At 44.8% G+C, this 12,039-nt stretch overlaps 1 long non-coding RNA gene across 1 annotated transcript; it reads left to right on the forward strand.

Annotated features, from left to right (window-relative positions):
* Positions 1-1,729: 1,729 nt before the first annotated feature.
* LOC148143445 (uncharacterized) lies at positions 1,730-11,817 on the forward strand. Its single transcript, XR_015751213.1, has 3 exons — positions 1,730-1,996; positions 7,450-7,554; positions 11,138-11,817. It is a non-coding gene; the product is annotated as an uncharacterized LOC148143445 (long non-coding RNA).
* The last annotated feature ends 222 nt before the right edge of the window (positions 11,818-12,039 follow it).

The following is a 12,039-nucleotide window of genomic DNA, read 5'->3' on the forward strand; positions in this document are numbered from 1 at the left end:
TTTGTGCGTGAGAGTGTGTACATGCTTGGTAAAGTGTGAGTGTGATGGAGTATAAGCCTGAGAGAGTATTGGGTGTGTGTGTGTCTGAGGGGGAGCATTTGTGAGAGAGGTATTAATACAAGCAAGGGGTTGCATTTTGCTAAAACAAGAAAGGGCAGGACTTGCACAGATAATGGTAGGGCCCTGGGTCATGTTATAGAACAGACAGACATGGGGGGGGGGGAGTGGTGTTCAGGTACATAGTTTGTTAGAAGTTGCATCACTGATAGACAGGGTAGTTAAGAAGGCATTTAGCAGCATAGCATTCATTTTCACACCATTGAGTACAGGGGTTGGGACATCATGTTGAGGTTGTACAGGATGTTGGTGAGGCCACTTTCAGAGTACTGTGTACAGTTCTGATGGCCCTGTAATCGGAAGTATTCTTATCACAGAGGGTTCGGTAAAGATTTACCAGGACGTTGCCAGGACTGGAGGGTTTGAGTTTTAAGGAGAGGCTGGGACTGGAGGAGAGGAAGTGAGGGGTTGACATCATTGAGATTGATAAAATGAGGAGTGGAGGTAAGCTGAATAACAAAGGGCTCTTGCTTAGCATCGGGGAACTCAAAACTTGGGGGCATATTACTTAAGGTGAGGAGAGAGATTTAAAAGGAACCGGAGGGGCAACATTTTGAAAGAGGGTGGCTTTGTATGTGGAATGAACTTGCTGACGATGTGGTAGTTGCCAGTACATTTACAACGTTTAAACAGCATTTGGATGGGTAGATGAATACAAAGGTTTAGTGGGATATGGGCCAAATGCAGGCAAGTGGGACTGGTTTAGTTTGGAATCCTGGTCGGCCTGGACGAATTGGACCGAAGTGTCTGTTTCTGTGCTGCATACCTTTACTGAAACCAGTAGAATTCTGAAAGGGGCATGACAGGATAGATGTAGATAAAATGCTCCTTTATGGGGAGGGTCATACAATCCCAACAATGTGGAAGCAGACCATTCAGCCCATCTATTCCTCTCTGGCCCTCTGAACAGTATCCCAACCATACCCAACCCCTTCCTGCGTATTTCCCATGGCCAAGCCACCCTAACCGGTACATCCCTGGTCACTATGGGTAACTTAGCACGGCCAATTCTCCCTAACCTACACCCGAATCTATAACTTACCTTCTCAAGAATGTAATTTAAATGCAGAGCTTTTCTAAGAAAAATGTCAGTCTGACTTAACATTGGGACACAGACAGAATTCACACCTATTGTCTCTACTTATAAATAGGGCAACGTCTCTTCGAAATGTAGATTCATTTAGATATAACTGCGTCACTTTACATATGAAGATATCCCTTTGAACGTGCCCATATCCCTTTGAAATGTAATCTCGTCTATTTAAACCTCTTTATTTGCAGAAATACCCGTTAAAATGTCCGTGTCCCTTTAAAATGCAGATTGCCCCTTTAGATATGAAGCCGTTCCGTTAGATGTGGGAATATCTGTTTAAATTGAGCCGTGAGCTTTCCCAATGTAGACAGGGCTCCTGGAAACGTGGCAGTGTCCCCCCTGCAGCTGCAGAGCGAGACAGGAGAGTTTGTTTTTGTGAATGAGCAGTTGTAGCGCGAGGTGGCTGTTGCTTGGTGACGGTGAGGCTCCCCCGGCCCCGCCCATCCCCCCGTGCAGACGTCACGCGGGGACGAAGGCGGTTGGGAGGAGAAGTCGCTCGAGCGGGGAAGCGGCGGGAGGGCGGCCGTTAGGAAAATGGCGCCGCGCGGCCCGGGGCAGACACCCGTCACTGGGCACCGCCGCCTTCCTGGCGCAGCTGCTGTGTCACGGCCACACCGGCCGGCTGTACAGCAGCTAGGAGCCGGTGAGCATTCTGGAGGCGGATGGGGTTAAGGGCCTGCTTGGGAACTCGTCGGCCGCCTGGGTGGTGGAGTTCTACTGGTCGTGGGGCGGCCCCTGTGTCAACTATGGGGCCACCTGGAAGGTACTGGGCCCGGGAGGTGAAAGGTGAGGCAGGTTGTGGGGGGACGGAGGGGAAGGAATGTGGGGCCTGTCCTGTCATAGTGACATTTTACACTCACTTTCCATCTGCTTTTACTGGGGCTTGTGCTGTTTACCCCCTCACTGTTTGTTTAATCCTTGTGCTGTTTACTCCTCACTGTTTGGTTTAATCCTTGTGCTGCTTGCCCTCAACCACACTGCTGTGGGTCTGGAGAACTCAGTGTTGAGTCCTCCGGGCTGTTGACTGCTCAGACAGAAGATGAGGTTTTGTTCCTCCAATTTGTGGTTTGGTTTGTTGTGGTAATGGAGGAAGCCAAAGATAGTCATGTCAGAAGGGGAGTGGGAAGGGGCATTAAAATGGGAAGTCCGCTCAGCCTCTGCGGACCCAGCTGGGATGCTCAGTTCCCCAAGTTTACGCTCGCTTTCCCCGATGTAGAGAAGACCACAATTGGCAAAGCACAGCAGGTCAAGCAGCATCCGAGCAGTAGGACAGTCGAAGTTTTGGGCACGAGCCCTTCATCAGGAATGATGCGTGGATGTTCAGAGGGGCATCAGTGTCCTTCTGTGCCAGTTGTCAGACAGGTGCAGCAGGCAATGAGCAAGGCAAGTGGTGTATTAGCAAGAGGAATTAAGTTCAGAAGTGGGGATTTCTTCCTTCAGTTAGGGGGTCATTGAATATATTCAAGGCTGAGTTCATCTGATTTTTATGTGGATGTTTATGGGGAAGGCAAGAAAATGGTTTTAAGACTAGTATAGGACCGAGTTACAGAGCCTTCAGTCCAACTAGTCCATGCTGACTATGTTCTCAAACTAAACCAGTCCCACCTGCCAGTGTTTTGGCCCATATCCCTCCAAACCTTTCATATTCATGAACTTATCCGAATGTCTTTTAAATGTCGTTACTGTACCTGCATCCATCACTTCCTCTAGACATTTAGTCCGCATGTGCACCACTTTGTATAAAAAAAATTGTGCCCTTCAAGTCTTTTTAAAATCTTTCTCCTGTCACCATCAAAATTTGCTCCCTAATCTTGAAACCCCAACCCTAGGGGAAGGACACCCGTCGTTCACCTCATCTCTCCCCTCATGATTTTATAAACCTTGATAAGGTCACATCTCCACCTCCTATGCGCCAGTGAAAAAGTTCCAGCCCATCCACCTAGATGCAGGTAGATCCATATCCAGTCATGATCGGTTCAATGCTGGTCCCAATTCTCTCGGTGTCCAGGACAGCAAGAGACCACAAGACATAGGAGCAGAAATTAGGCCACCAGGTCTGCTCATTCCATTCAATCGTGGCTGATAAGTTTCTCAGTTACATTCTTCTGCTATAAGCAAAGTGAAAATGGAGGGAGTGAGTGTGGGATGGAGATTTTTAGCTTCCAGGGAATAAGAGAGGAAAGAGTTCACTATAAATTGGAATTTATGGAATCGGCTGATGAACCGAGGAGTGTCAGTTGGAGTTTAATTTAGAGAAATCAGAGATTTGCATTTTGGTCAAGCGATCCAGGCAGGACTGACACAGTTAAGGGGAGTGTTGCAGAATAAAGAGACCTTGGAGTGCTGGAGTCTCAGGTGGACAGAGTAGTGAAGGCGGCGTTTGGTTTGCTTTCCTTCATTGCTCATAGCATTGAGTATAGGAGTTGTGAGATCATGTTATACACACTTCCCACTCGAACGTGTTATCTAACTGCTTAACTGTTTTTAGTGAATATAATGCACACCTCCCGCCGCTGCCATAACGTGGTTTGTTTGGAAGCCCTAGCTTTCGGAGCGATTAGATTTATTTTAGATTTTATTACTTAGTGTGGAAACAGGCCCTTCAGCCCAAACCGACCCTTCGAAGAGCAACCCACCCAGACCCATTCCCCAACATTTACCCCTTCACCTAACACTACAGGCAAATTAGCATGGCCACTTCACCTAACCTGCACATCTTTGGACTGTGGGAGGAAACCCACGCAGACACTGGGAAAATGTGCAAACTCCACACTGACAGTTGCCCGAGGTGGGAATTGAACCTGGATCTCTGGCACTCTGAAGTGCTGCTGCTGCTGCTTCAGGTGGTTGTGGGGAATAAGATCATGATTAGACTATTTATAGCCAATAGAGTCCAGTTCATGGAGATGTGATACATTAAACAATTTAGATTAAATCTTTCATCTTTTAGAATGGGGTTCTGTTCTTTGGTATGTTAATCCCAGAACCTGTTTTCAGTAACTTTCTCAAGAACGTAATTTAAATGCAGAGCTTTTCTATCAAAAAATGTCAGGCTGACTCGACATTGGGACCCAGACAGAATTCACACCTATTGGTGGGTAGGCTGGGACTTTTTTCACTGGAGCACAGGAGGTTGAAAGGTGAAGGTATTGGGTGCCTCATTAGCAAGTTTGCAGATGACATTCAGATTGATGGAATATCAGATAGTGAAGGGGACTGTCAGACGATACAGCAGAATGTAGATTGGAGTATTGGGAAGAGAAATGGCAGATGGAGTTCAATCCAGACAAATGCAAGGTGATGCATTTTGGAAGATGCAATTCAAGAGCGAGCTGTACAGTAAATGGAAAGGTCCTAGGGGAAATTGATGTACAGAGAGATCTGTGTGTTCAGGTCTATTGTTCTCTGAAGTGGCAACGCATGTCAGTAGAGTGGTCAAGGCAGTATACAACACGTGTTCCATCATCGGACGGATTGAGTAAAAGAGCTGGCAGGTCATGTTAAAGTTATATAAGATTTTGGTTTGCGCATTTGGAATACTGCGTACAATTCCGGTCGCCAGATTTCCAAAAGGATGTGGATACTTTTGGAGAGAGTGCAGAGGAGGTTCACCAGGATGCTGCCTGTTATGGAGAGCGCGAGCTATAAGGAGAGATTGAGTAGATTAGGATTATTTTCATTGGAAATAAGGAGGTTGATGGGGGGGTCCTGATTGAGGCCTAAAAACCATGAGGGGTGTAAACAGGGGTGGATAGTAAGAATTATTTTCCCAGAGGGGAAGACTTAATTACTCAGGGTCACGAGTTCAAAGTGAGGGGGGAAAGGTTTGAGGGAGATATAAATGGAAAGTTCTTTACACAGGGTGGTGGGCGCCTCGAATGCATCGCCAGTGGAGGCAGTAGGGGTGGGATCCTACTGTCCAGAGGAAATAGTGGATGCTGGTTGTGTAACAACGTTTAAAAGACATTTGGATAAGTACATGAATAGGAAAGATTCAGAGGAATATGGGCCAAACACAGGCAGGTGGGACTAGTTTAGTTTGTGAATATAGTCAGCATGGACTAGTTGGGCTAAAGGGTCTGTTCTGTGCTGTATGACTCTAACTGTTCTGTACTGGTCTTAAAACCATTTTACTTGCCTTCCCCCATAAACATCCACTTCATGGTTGTTCCAAAATCAGATGAACTCAGCCTTGAATATATTCAATGACCCCCTAACTGCAGGAAGACATCCCTACTTCTGAAATCAATTCCTCTTGCTAATATACCTCTTGCCTTGCTGATTGCTTGCTGCATCCGTCTGACAACTGGCAGTGACTGGTGTGGAAGGATGCTGAGGCCACTTTTTACATCCACACATCATTCCTGAGGAAGGGCTCGTGCCTGAAATGTCGATTCTCCTCCTCGGATGCTGTCTGACCTCCTGTGCTTTTCCAGTGCCACAGTTTTCGACTCTCATCTCCAGCATCTGCAGTCCTCACTTTCTCCACATCCCAATATGTCACCATTTGAACAACGTACCTCCTTTTGGCAGTTATTTTTTCATAACCGAGGTTATAACTTCACACTGTGGGACTGCATTTGCTGTGCGTTTGCCAATTGAGACACAGACCTGGACCAACGTTTCCCGACTCTGTCCCCTCCCTGGATTCACTCGCTTTCTTTTCAGTTGCTGCAAGTCAACAATTTAACCCCAGAATGAAAAAATGAAATGGTAAAGACAGTGCCGTACTCACAGATGGCGGATAGAGGAAGGAAGTTGCGGTCTGAGGTGAAGCTCGATCTTCATTTGGAGAGAAGCAGCAGCTTCAGAACCTGATGGTCCATCTTCCGCATTCAGACAATTGGGGAGTTCTGATTGGCAGGAGGACCAGGCTCCTTGTCTGGCTTCTCATTGGTCCATTTGAAGAAGGGTTTGCACTGTTTCTGCAGACAGAGCATGCGCGGCTTTTGCTGAACCAGCAAAGAGTCAGAAGTGTACAGCATGGAAACAGACCCTTCGGTCCAACCCGTCCATGCTGACCAGATATCCCAACCCAATCTAGTCCCGCCCCTCAACACCTGGCCCACATCCCTCCAAACCTTTCCTATTCATATACCCATTCAAATGCCTCTTAATTGTTGCATTCGTACCAGCCTCCACCACTTCCTCTGGCAGCTCATTGCATACACGTACCACCCTCTGTGTGAAAACATTGCCCTGTAGGTCTCTTTTATATCTTTCCCCTCTCACCCTAAACCTATGCCCTCTAGTTCTGGACTCCCCAACCCAAGGGAAAAAACTTTGTCTATTTATCTTGTCCATGCCCCTCATAATTTTGTAAATCTTTATAAGGTCACCCCTCAGCCTCTGACACTCCAGGGAAAACAGCCCCAGCCTGTTCAGCCTCTCCCTCTAACTGTACCTCTTATGCTCGCATCCAAATCATTTATGTAAATGACAAAAATAGAGGACCGAGCACCGATCTTTGTGGCACTCCACTGGTCGCAGACCTCCAGTCTGAAAAACAACCCTCCACCACCACCCTCTGTCTTCTACCTTTGAGCCAGTTCTGTATCCAAATGGCTAGTTCTCTCTGTATTCCTTGAGATCTCACCTTGCTAATCAGTTTCCCATGGGGAACCTTGTCAAACGCCTTACTGAAGTCCATATAGATCACATTACTGCTCTGCCTTCCTCAATCCTCTTTGTTACTTCCTCAAAAAACTCAATCAAGTTTGTGAGACATGATTTCCCACACAAAAAGCCATGTTGACTATCCCTAATCAGTCCTTCCCTTTTCAAATACATGTACATCCTGTCCCTCAGGATTCCCTCCAACAATGTGCCCACCACTGATGTCAGGCTCACTGGTCTAACGTTCCCTGGCTTGTCCTTACCACCCTTCTTAAACAGTGGCACCACATTAGCCAACCTCCAGTCTTCTGGCACCTCACCTGACATGCACAGTATGCTCTATGGAGATGCTGTTCCTGATGGATTTAAAATGTCCAAATGCCACAATTTCAACCCCCCCCCCCCAGTCACTTAACATAACCGTGCAGGGTCCTCGCTATTTCTGATGCTCATGTTACCTAGAACCCTCATGATTATATCAATCTCAATGAGGTCACCCCTCAACCTCCTGTGCTCCAGTGAAGAGAGTCTCCGCCTCTCCTTATAACTCAAACCCTCCAGTCCTGGCAACATCCTGGTAAATCTTTACTGAACCGTCTGTAATAGTATTCTTCCTATTACAGGGCCACCAGAAGCGTTCTCAGTACTCTACAAGTGGCTTCACCAACATACTGTATAACTTCTAAATGATGTCCCAACTCCTTTATTCAATGGTGTGAACAAATAAGGTAAGTGGGCTGAATGCCTTGTGAAGCACCCTTCCAACCAGTGATGCAACTTTCAATGAAGTATGTACCTGAACCCCTCCCTCTCTTTCCCCCCCCCCCCCCCCCCCCCATCCCTCTGTACAAGTCCTGCCCTTATTTTAGGGAAATGCAACCCCTCACTTTTATCTATACCTCTCTCATACGTACGCTCTCTCTCAGATGTGTACACACCCTCTCACAGGCTTCTCCTCCATCACACTCCATTTACAAAGCATGTGCACACACACATATAACGATGGGGTGCATTTGCAGAATAATATTTACAGATATATTCAATTTTGCACAAAAAGCGCACAACATGCAGGTAGTCAGTCCATATAATATTTTATAAATTCCTAGTTTGGAAATAGAACCAGTCTGATTTAAGATTGGGATACTGACTCACCTTTCATGCATTGTCTGGGCTGAGCTGTCACCTGTTTTTAAAAAAAACCTTAAGTGATCTTGAGAATACGACTTAATAATAGTTCTGCGATGTACACATTAATGAAATAAAACCTGCAACCCATTCTAAAAGATGATGAAAGACTTAACAGCAATCTACATTTGTCAATATATCATATCAGTTGCATGACACTGATCTTTTGCTCTTAACTCTGTGTCTTATGATCCTGCTCCACAGCTACCCAATGAAGGAGCAGCACTCCGAAAGCTAGTGCTTCCAAATAAACCTGTTGGACTATAACCCGGTGTTGTGATTTTTAAACCTTGTCCCACCTAGTCCAACAGCAGCACCTCCACCTCCTTTCTAATGAACACAACCCATACTTCCCAGTGCTGCCAGTAAACTGCCGATGAAACGATGCAGTGCCTGCACTCCCGAAAAATTTAAACTTCTAACGAAACCAGCTGCTCAGTCACTGCTCCATCTGATACACAACATTGGAAACTTAGTACAGGAGGCTGCAAGAAATGAGCAGCTTTAAAACAAAAACCACTTGGAGCTCTAAGCTTTCAATGAGAGTCTGAGTCAGGCAGAACGTTCAGGTAACCTTTATTGTGTCCCAACATTGTTACAGCTTCAGATGCCCCCAGCAAAGATCACTTTTATCTAAGTCACAATGTTTAAACCCAAATGGAGCAATTAAGTGCAAAGTTACTTTCAACCATTGAATAAAACACTGCAAATTTTATTTCATATGAAAATACATTCATTTTATAATTTGGATAAGATCTTTACAAAGGAAATATACTAAACAAAATAGCTTTCCTGGGTATCAATATTGACGACAGTTATGCAGCTATTATTTGGCAATTGACCAACTAATTGAAATAATTTCAGAATAAATGAGCTGCTTCATTATTATACATTGAGATATTGCATATCTTGGCTCTCACCCAAGTATTCTCTGAAGAAAAAAATGCATCTGGATGGGGACATGAATAGGAAGAATTCAGAGGGATATGGGCCAAATGCTGGCAAATGGGTCACTAGATTAATTTAGGATATCTGGTTGGCCTGGACTGAAGGGTTTGTTTCTGTGTGCTCATTACAGACGCCCCTCTTCTGGGATCCCCATACCAGCTGTTATTTTCATGAAATAATCTGACAATTGTTGACTTCCATCAACCTATTCCATCCAGAGAAATTTCCTCTCCATGCAAAGTGTGGTTCACGTTGGCAAGTTCAATCCTCCTCCAGTCCTCAGGAACACACTCTATAATGCACAATGTTCTCAATACCTGTTTAACGTTCAGTGGGGAAACTATTTTCAGTCCAACAGGTAAACAGAATTCCTCCGAAATGTTTTTGGCAAATGCACTGCTCCCACGAGAGCTCATGGGCCCACAGTTCAAAGCTTTCAACAGCTTTTTTTCTCATTTCCCCGCCTTCCCAGGATGCAGAATTTCTCTCACCAGAAATTGTTTGCCCTGAAAAAAATCCAGCAGGAACATGATTATGGAGCTATCAGTAAAAATGCTTCATTTGGCTCACCAAGGTTGGAAATGGAAGAACATTTCTGTTCAAAGTTACTGTTCGTTTGCCCTTTCAAAATTCCTTGAATTTAAGGTGTTCCATTGTAGCATTTATTTATGATCCAATAAAAGCAGTATCCAGTCTCATCTGAGTGAGGAACCGACTCAACAAGCGAAATAACTTTTCTGTCTGCTCTTTAGATGTGACATCCTCTCCCTCTCTGTTGATGCAACAGGATTACCAGAGCTGGAAGTACCACTCGGAATATAATTGCTGATTGACAGTTTACTTGAACTGTTTAACATAAGGATTTAAAAGCTGCTAGCCCGATCTCGCACAAAGCACTAAAACAAACTGTTCACCCGTGCCTGTGCAGAGGAGAAATTTCACTTGGAATAGATCACAAAATAAGAACTCTTACCAGACCCACAACTCATGTGTTTCCCACGGACAAAGTTAAACATCACACAACACCAGGTTATAATCCAGCAGGTTTGTTTGGAAGCACTAGCTTTCGGAGCGCCGCTCCTTCATCAGGTAATTGTGGAGAATGAGATCATGATCACAATTTATATCCAAAGGAGTCTAGGGTCATGGAAATGTGACACATCAAACAATTTTAGATTAAATCCTTCATCTTTTAGAATAGGTTTCTGCTCTTTGGTTTGTTAATCCCAGAACTTCTTTTTTGTTACCTTCTCAAGAATGTCATTCAAATGCAGAGCTTTTCTAACAATAAGTGTGAATTCTGTCTGCACCCGAATGTTGTCAGACTAACATTTTTCTTAGAGAAAAACTTGACATTTAAATTACATTTTTGAGAAGTTAATTTATAGATTAGGGTGTAGAGGTCAGGGTGGATAGGCTGTGCTAAATTACCCATAGTGACCAGGGATGTGAAACTGAGGGTGGATTGGCCATGGGAAATATGGAGTAAGGGGGTGGGTATGTGTGGGATGCTGTTCAGAGGGCCAGTGTGGAATAGATGGGCTGAATGGCCTGTTTCCACATTGTTGGGATTCTATGACTCCCACCACAAAGGAGCGTTTTATCTGCATCTATCCTGTCAAGCCCCTTTCAGAATTCTACTGGTTTCAATAAGATCACTTCTGGTTCAGAGAGGTAGACAGCACAGAAATAGACCCTTTGGTCCTACTCATCCATGGCGACCAGGGTTCCCAAACTAAACTAGCCTCACTTGCCTGCGTTTGGCCCAAATCCCTCTAAACCTTTCTATTCATGTACCCATCCAAATGTCGTTTAGACTTTGTAAACGTACCTGCATTGACCACATCCTCAACAAGTTCATTCCACGTGTAAACCGCCCTCTGTCAAAACGTTGCCCCTCGGGTTCCTTTTAAATCTCTCTCCTCTCACTTTAAAGAAATATCCCCCCTAGTCTTGAGCTCCCCAACGCTAAGGAAGAGCCTTTGCTATTCACCTTACCTCCACTCCTCATGATTTTATCAATCTCAATAATGTCACCCCCCCCCCCCCCCACCCCCAACCTCCTGTGCTCCAGTGAAAAAAGTCCCAGCCTCTCATTATAACTCAAACCCTCCAGTCCTGGCAACATCCTGGTAAATCTTTACCGAACCCCCTCTAATAGTATTCTTCCTATTACAGGGACACGAGAACCATACTCAGTACTCTGAAAGTGGCCTCACCAACATCCTGTACAACCTCAACATGATGTCCCAACTCCTTTACTCAATGTGGTGAACAATGAAGGCAAGTATGCCAAATGCCTTCTTAACCACCCTGTCTCGCAGTGAAGCAACTTTGAAAGAACTGTGTACCTGAACCCCACCATGTCTCTCTCTTACAGCATGACACAGGGCCCTACCATTAACTGTACAAGTCCTGACTGTCCTTGCTTTAGCAAAATGCAAGCCCTTGCTTTTATTCATACCTCACTCATACACACGTGCTCTCTCAGACACCCACACATACACTCCCAACACACTCACAGGCATATACTCCATCACACTCTTATGTGCACTCATGCATAAACTCACATATCACTTTTTGGGCAAATTTGTATTGGCAGAATTATGTTTGCAGATACATTCAATTTTGCTCAAAAAGTGCACAGTCTGCAGGCAGTCAATCCATGTAATATTTTATAAATTCCTACTTTGGAAATAGAACCAGTCTGATTCAAAATTGGGACATTGACAGACTCGAACCTCACACCTTTATCGGGGCTGTCTGGGCTGAGTTGTCACTTTTTTTTTTAAAAAAACTTCAGTCATCTTGAGAATGTGAATCAAAAGATGTTCTGGGATTTACATATTAATGAACTGAAACCTGCAACGCATTCTAAAAGGTGAAAGACTTAACAGGATATATTGAACAAACCAAGATTGCTATCAGTTGCATGACACTGTGATCTTTTGCTATAAAATCTGTGTCTTATGATCCTCCTCTACAGCTACCCGATGAAGCAGCAGTGCTCCAAAAGCTCACATTTCCAAATAAACCTGTTGGACTATAACCTGGTGTTGTGTGATTTTTAACTTCATCCA

The sequence above is a fragment of the Chiloscyllium plagiosum genome, unplaced genomic scaffold, assembly GCF_037043375.1.
Source record: "Chiloscyllium plagiosum isolate Xiang-an unplaced genomic scaffold, Cpla_swu_hap1 HiC_scaffold_27, whole genome shotgun sequence".
Classification (NCBI taxonomy): domain Eukaryota; kingdom Metazoa; phylum Chordata; class Chondrichthyes; order Orectolobiformes; family Hemiscylliidae; genus Chiloscyllium; species Chiloscyllium plagiosum.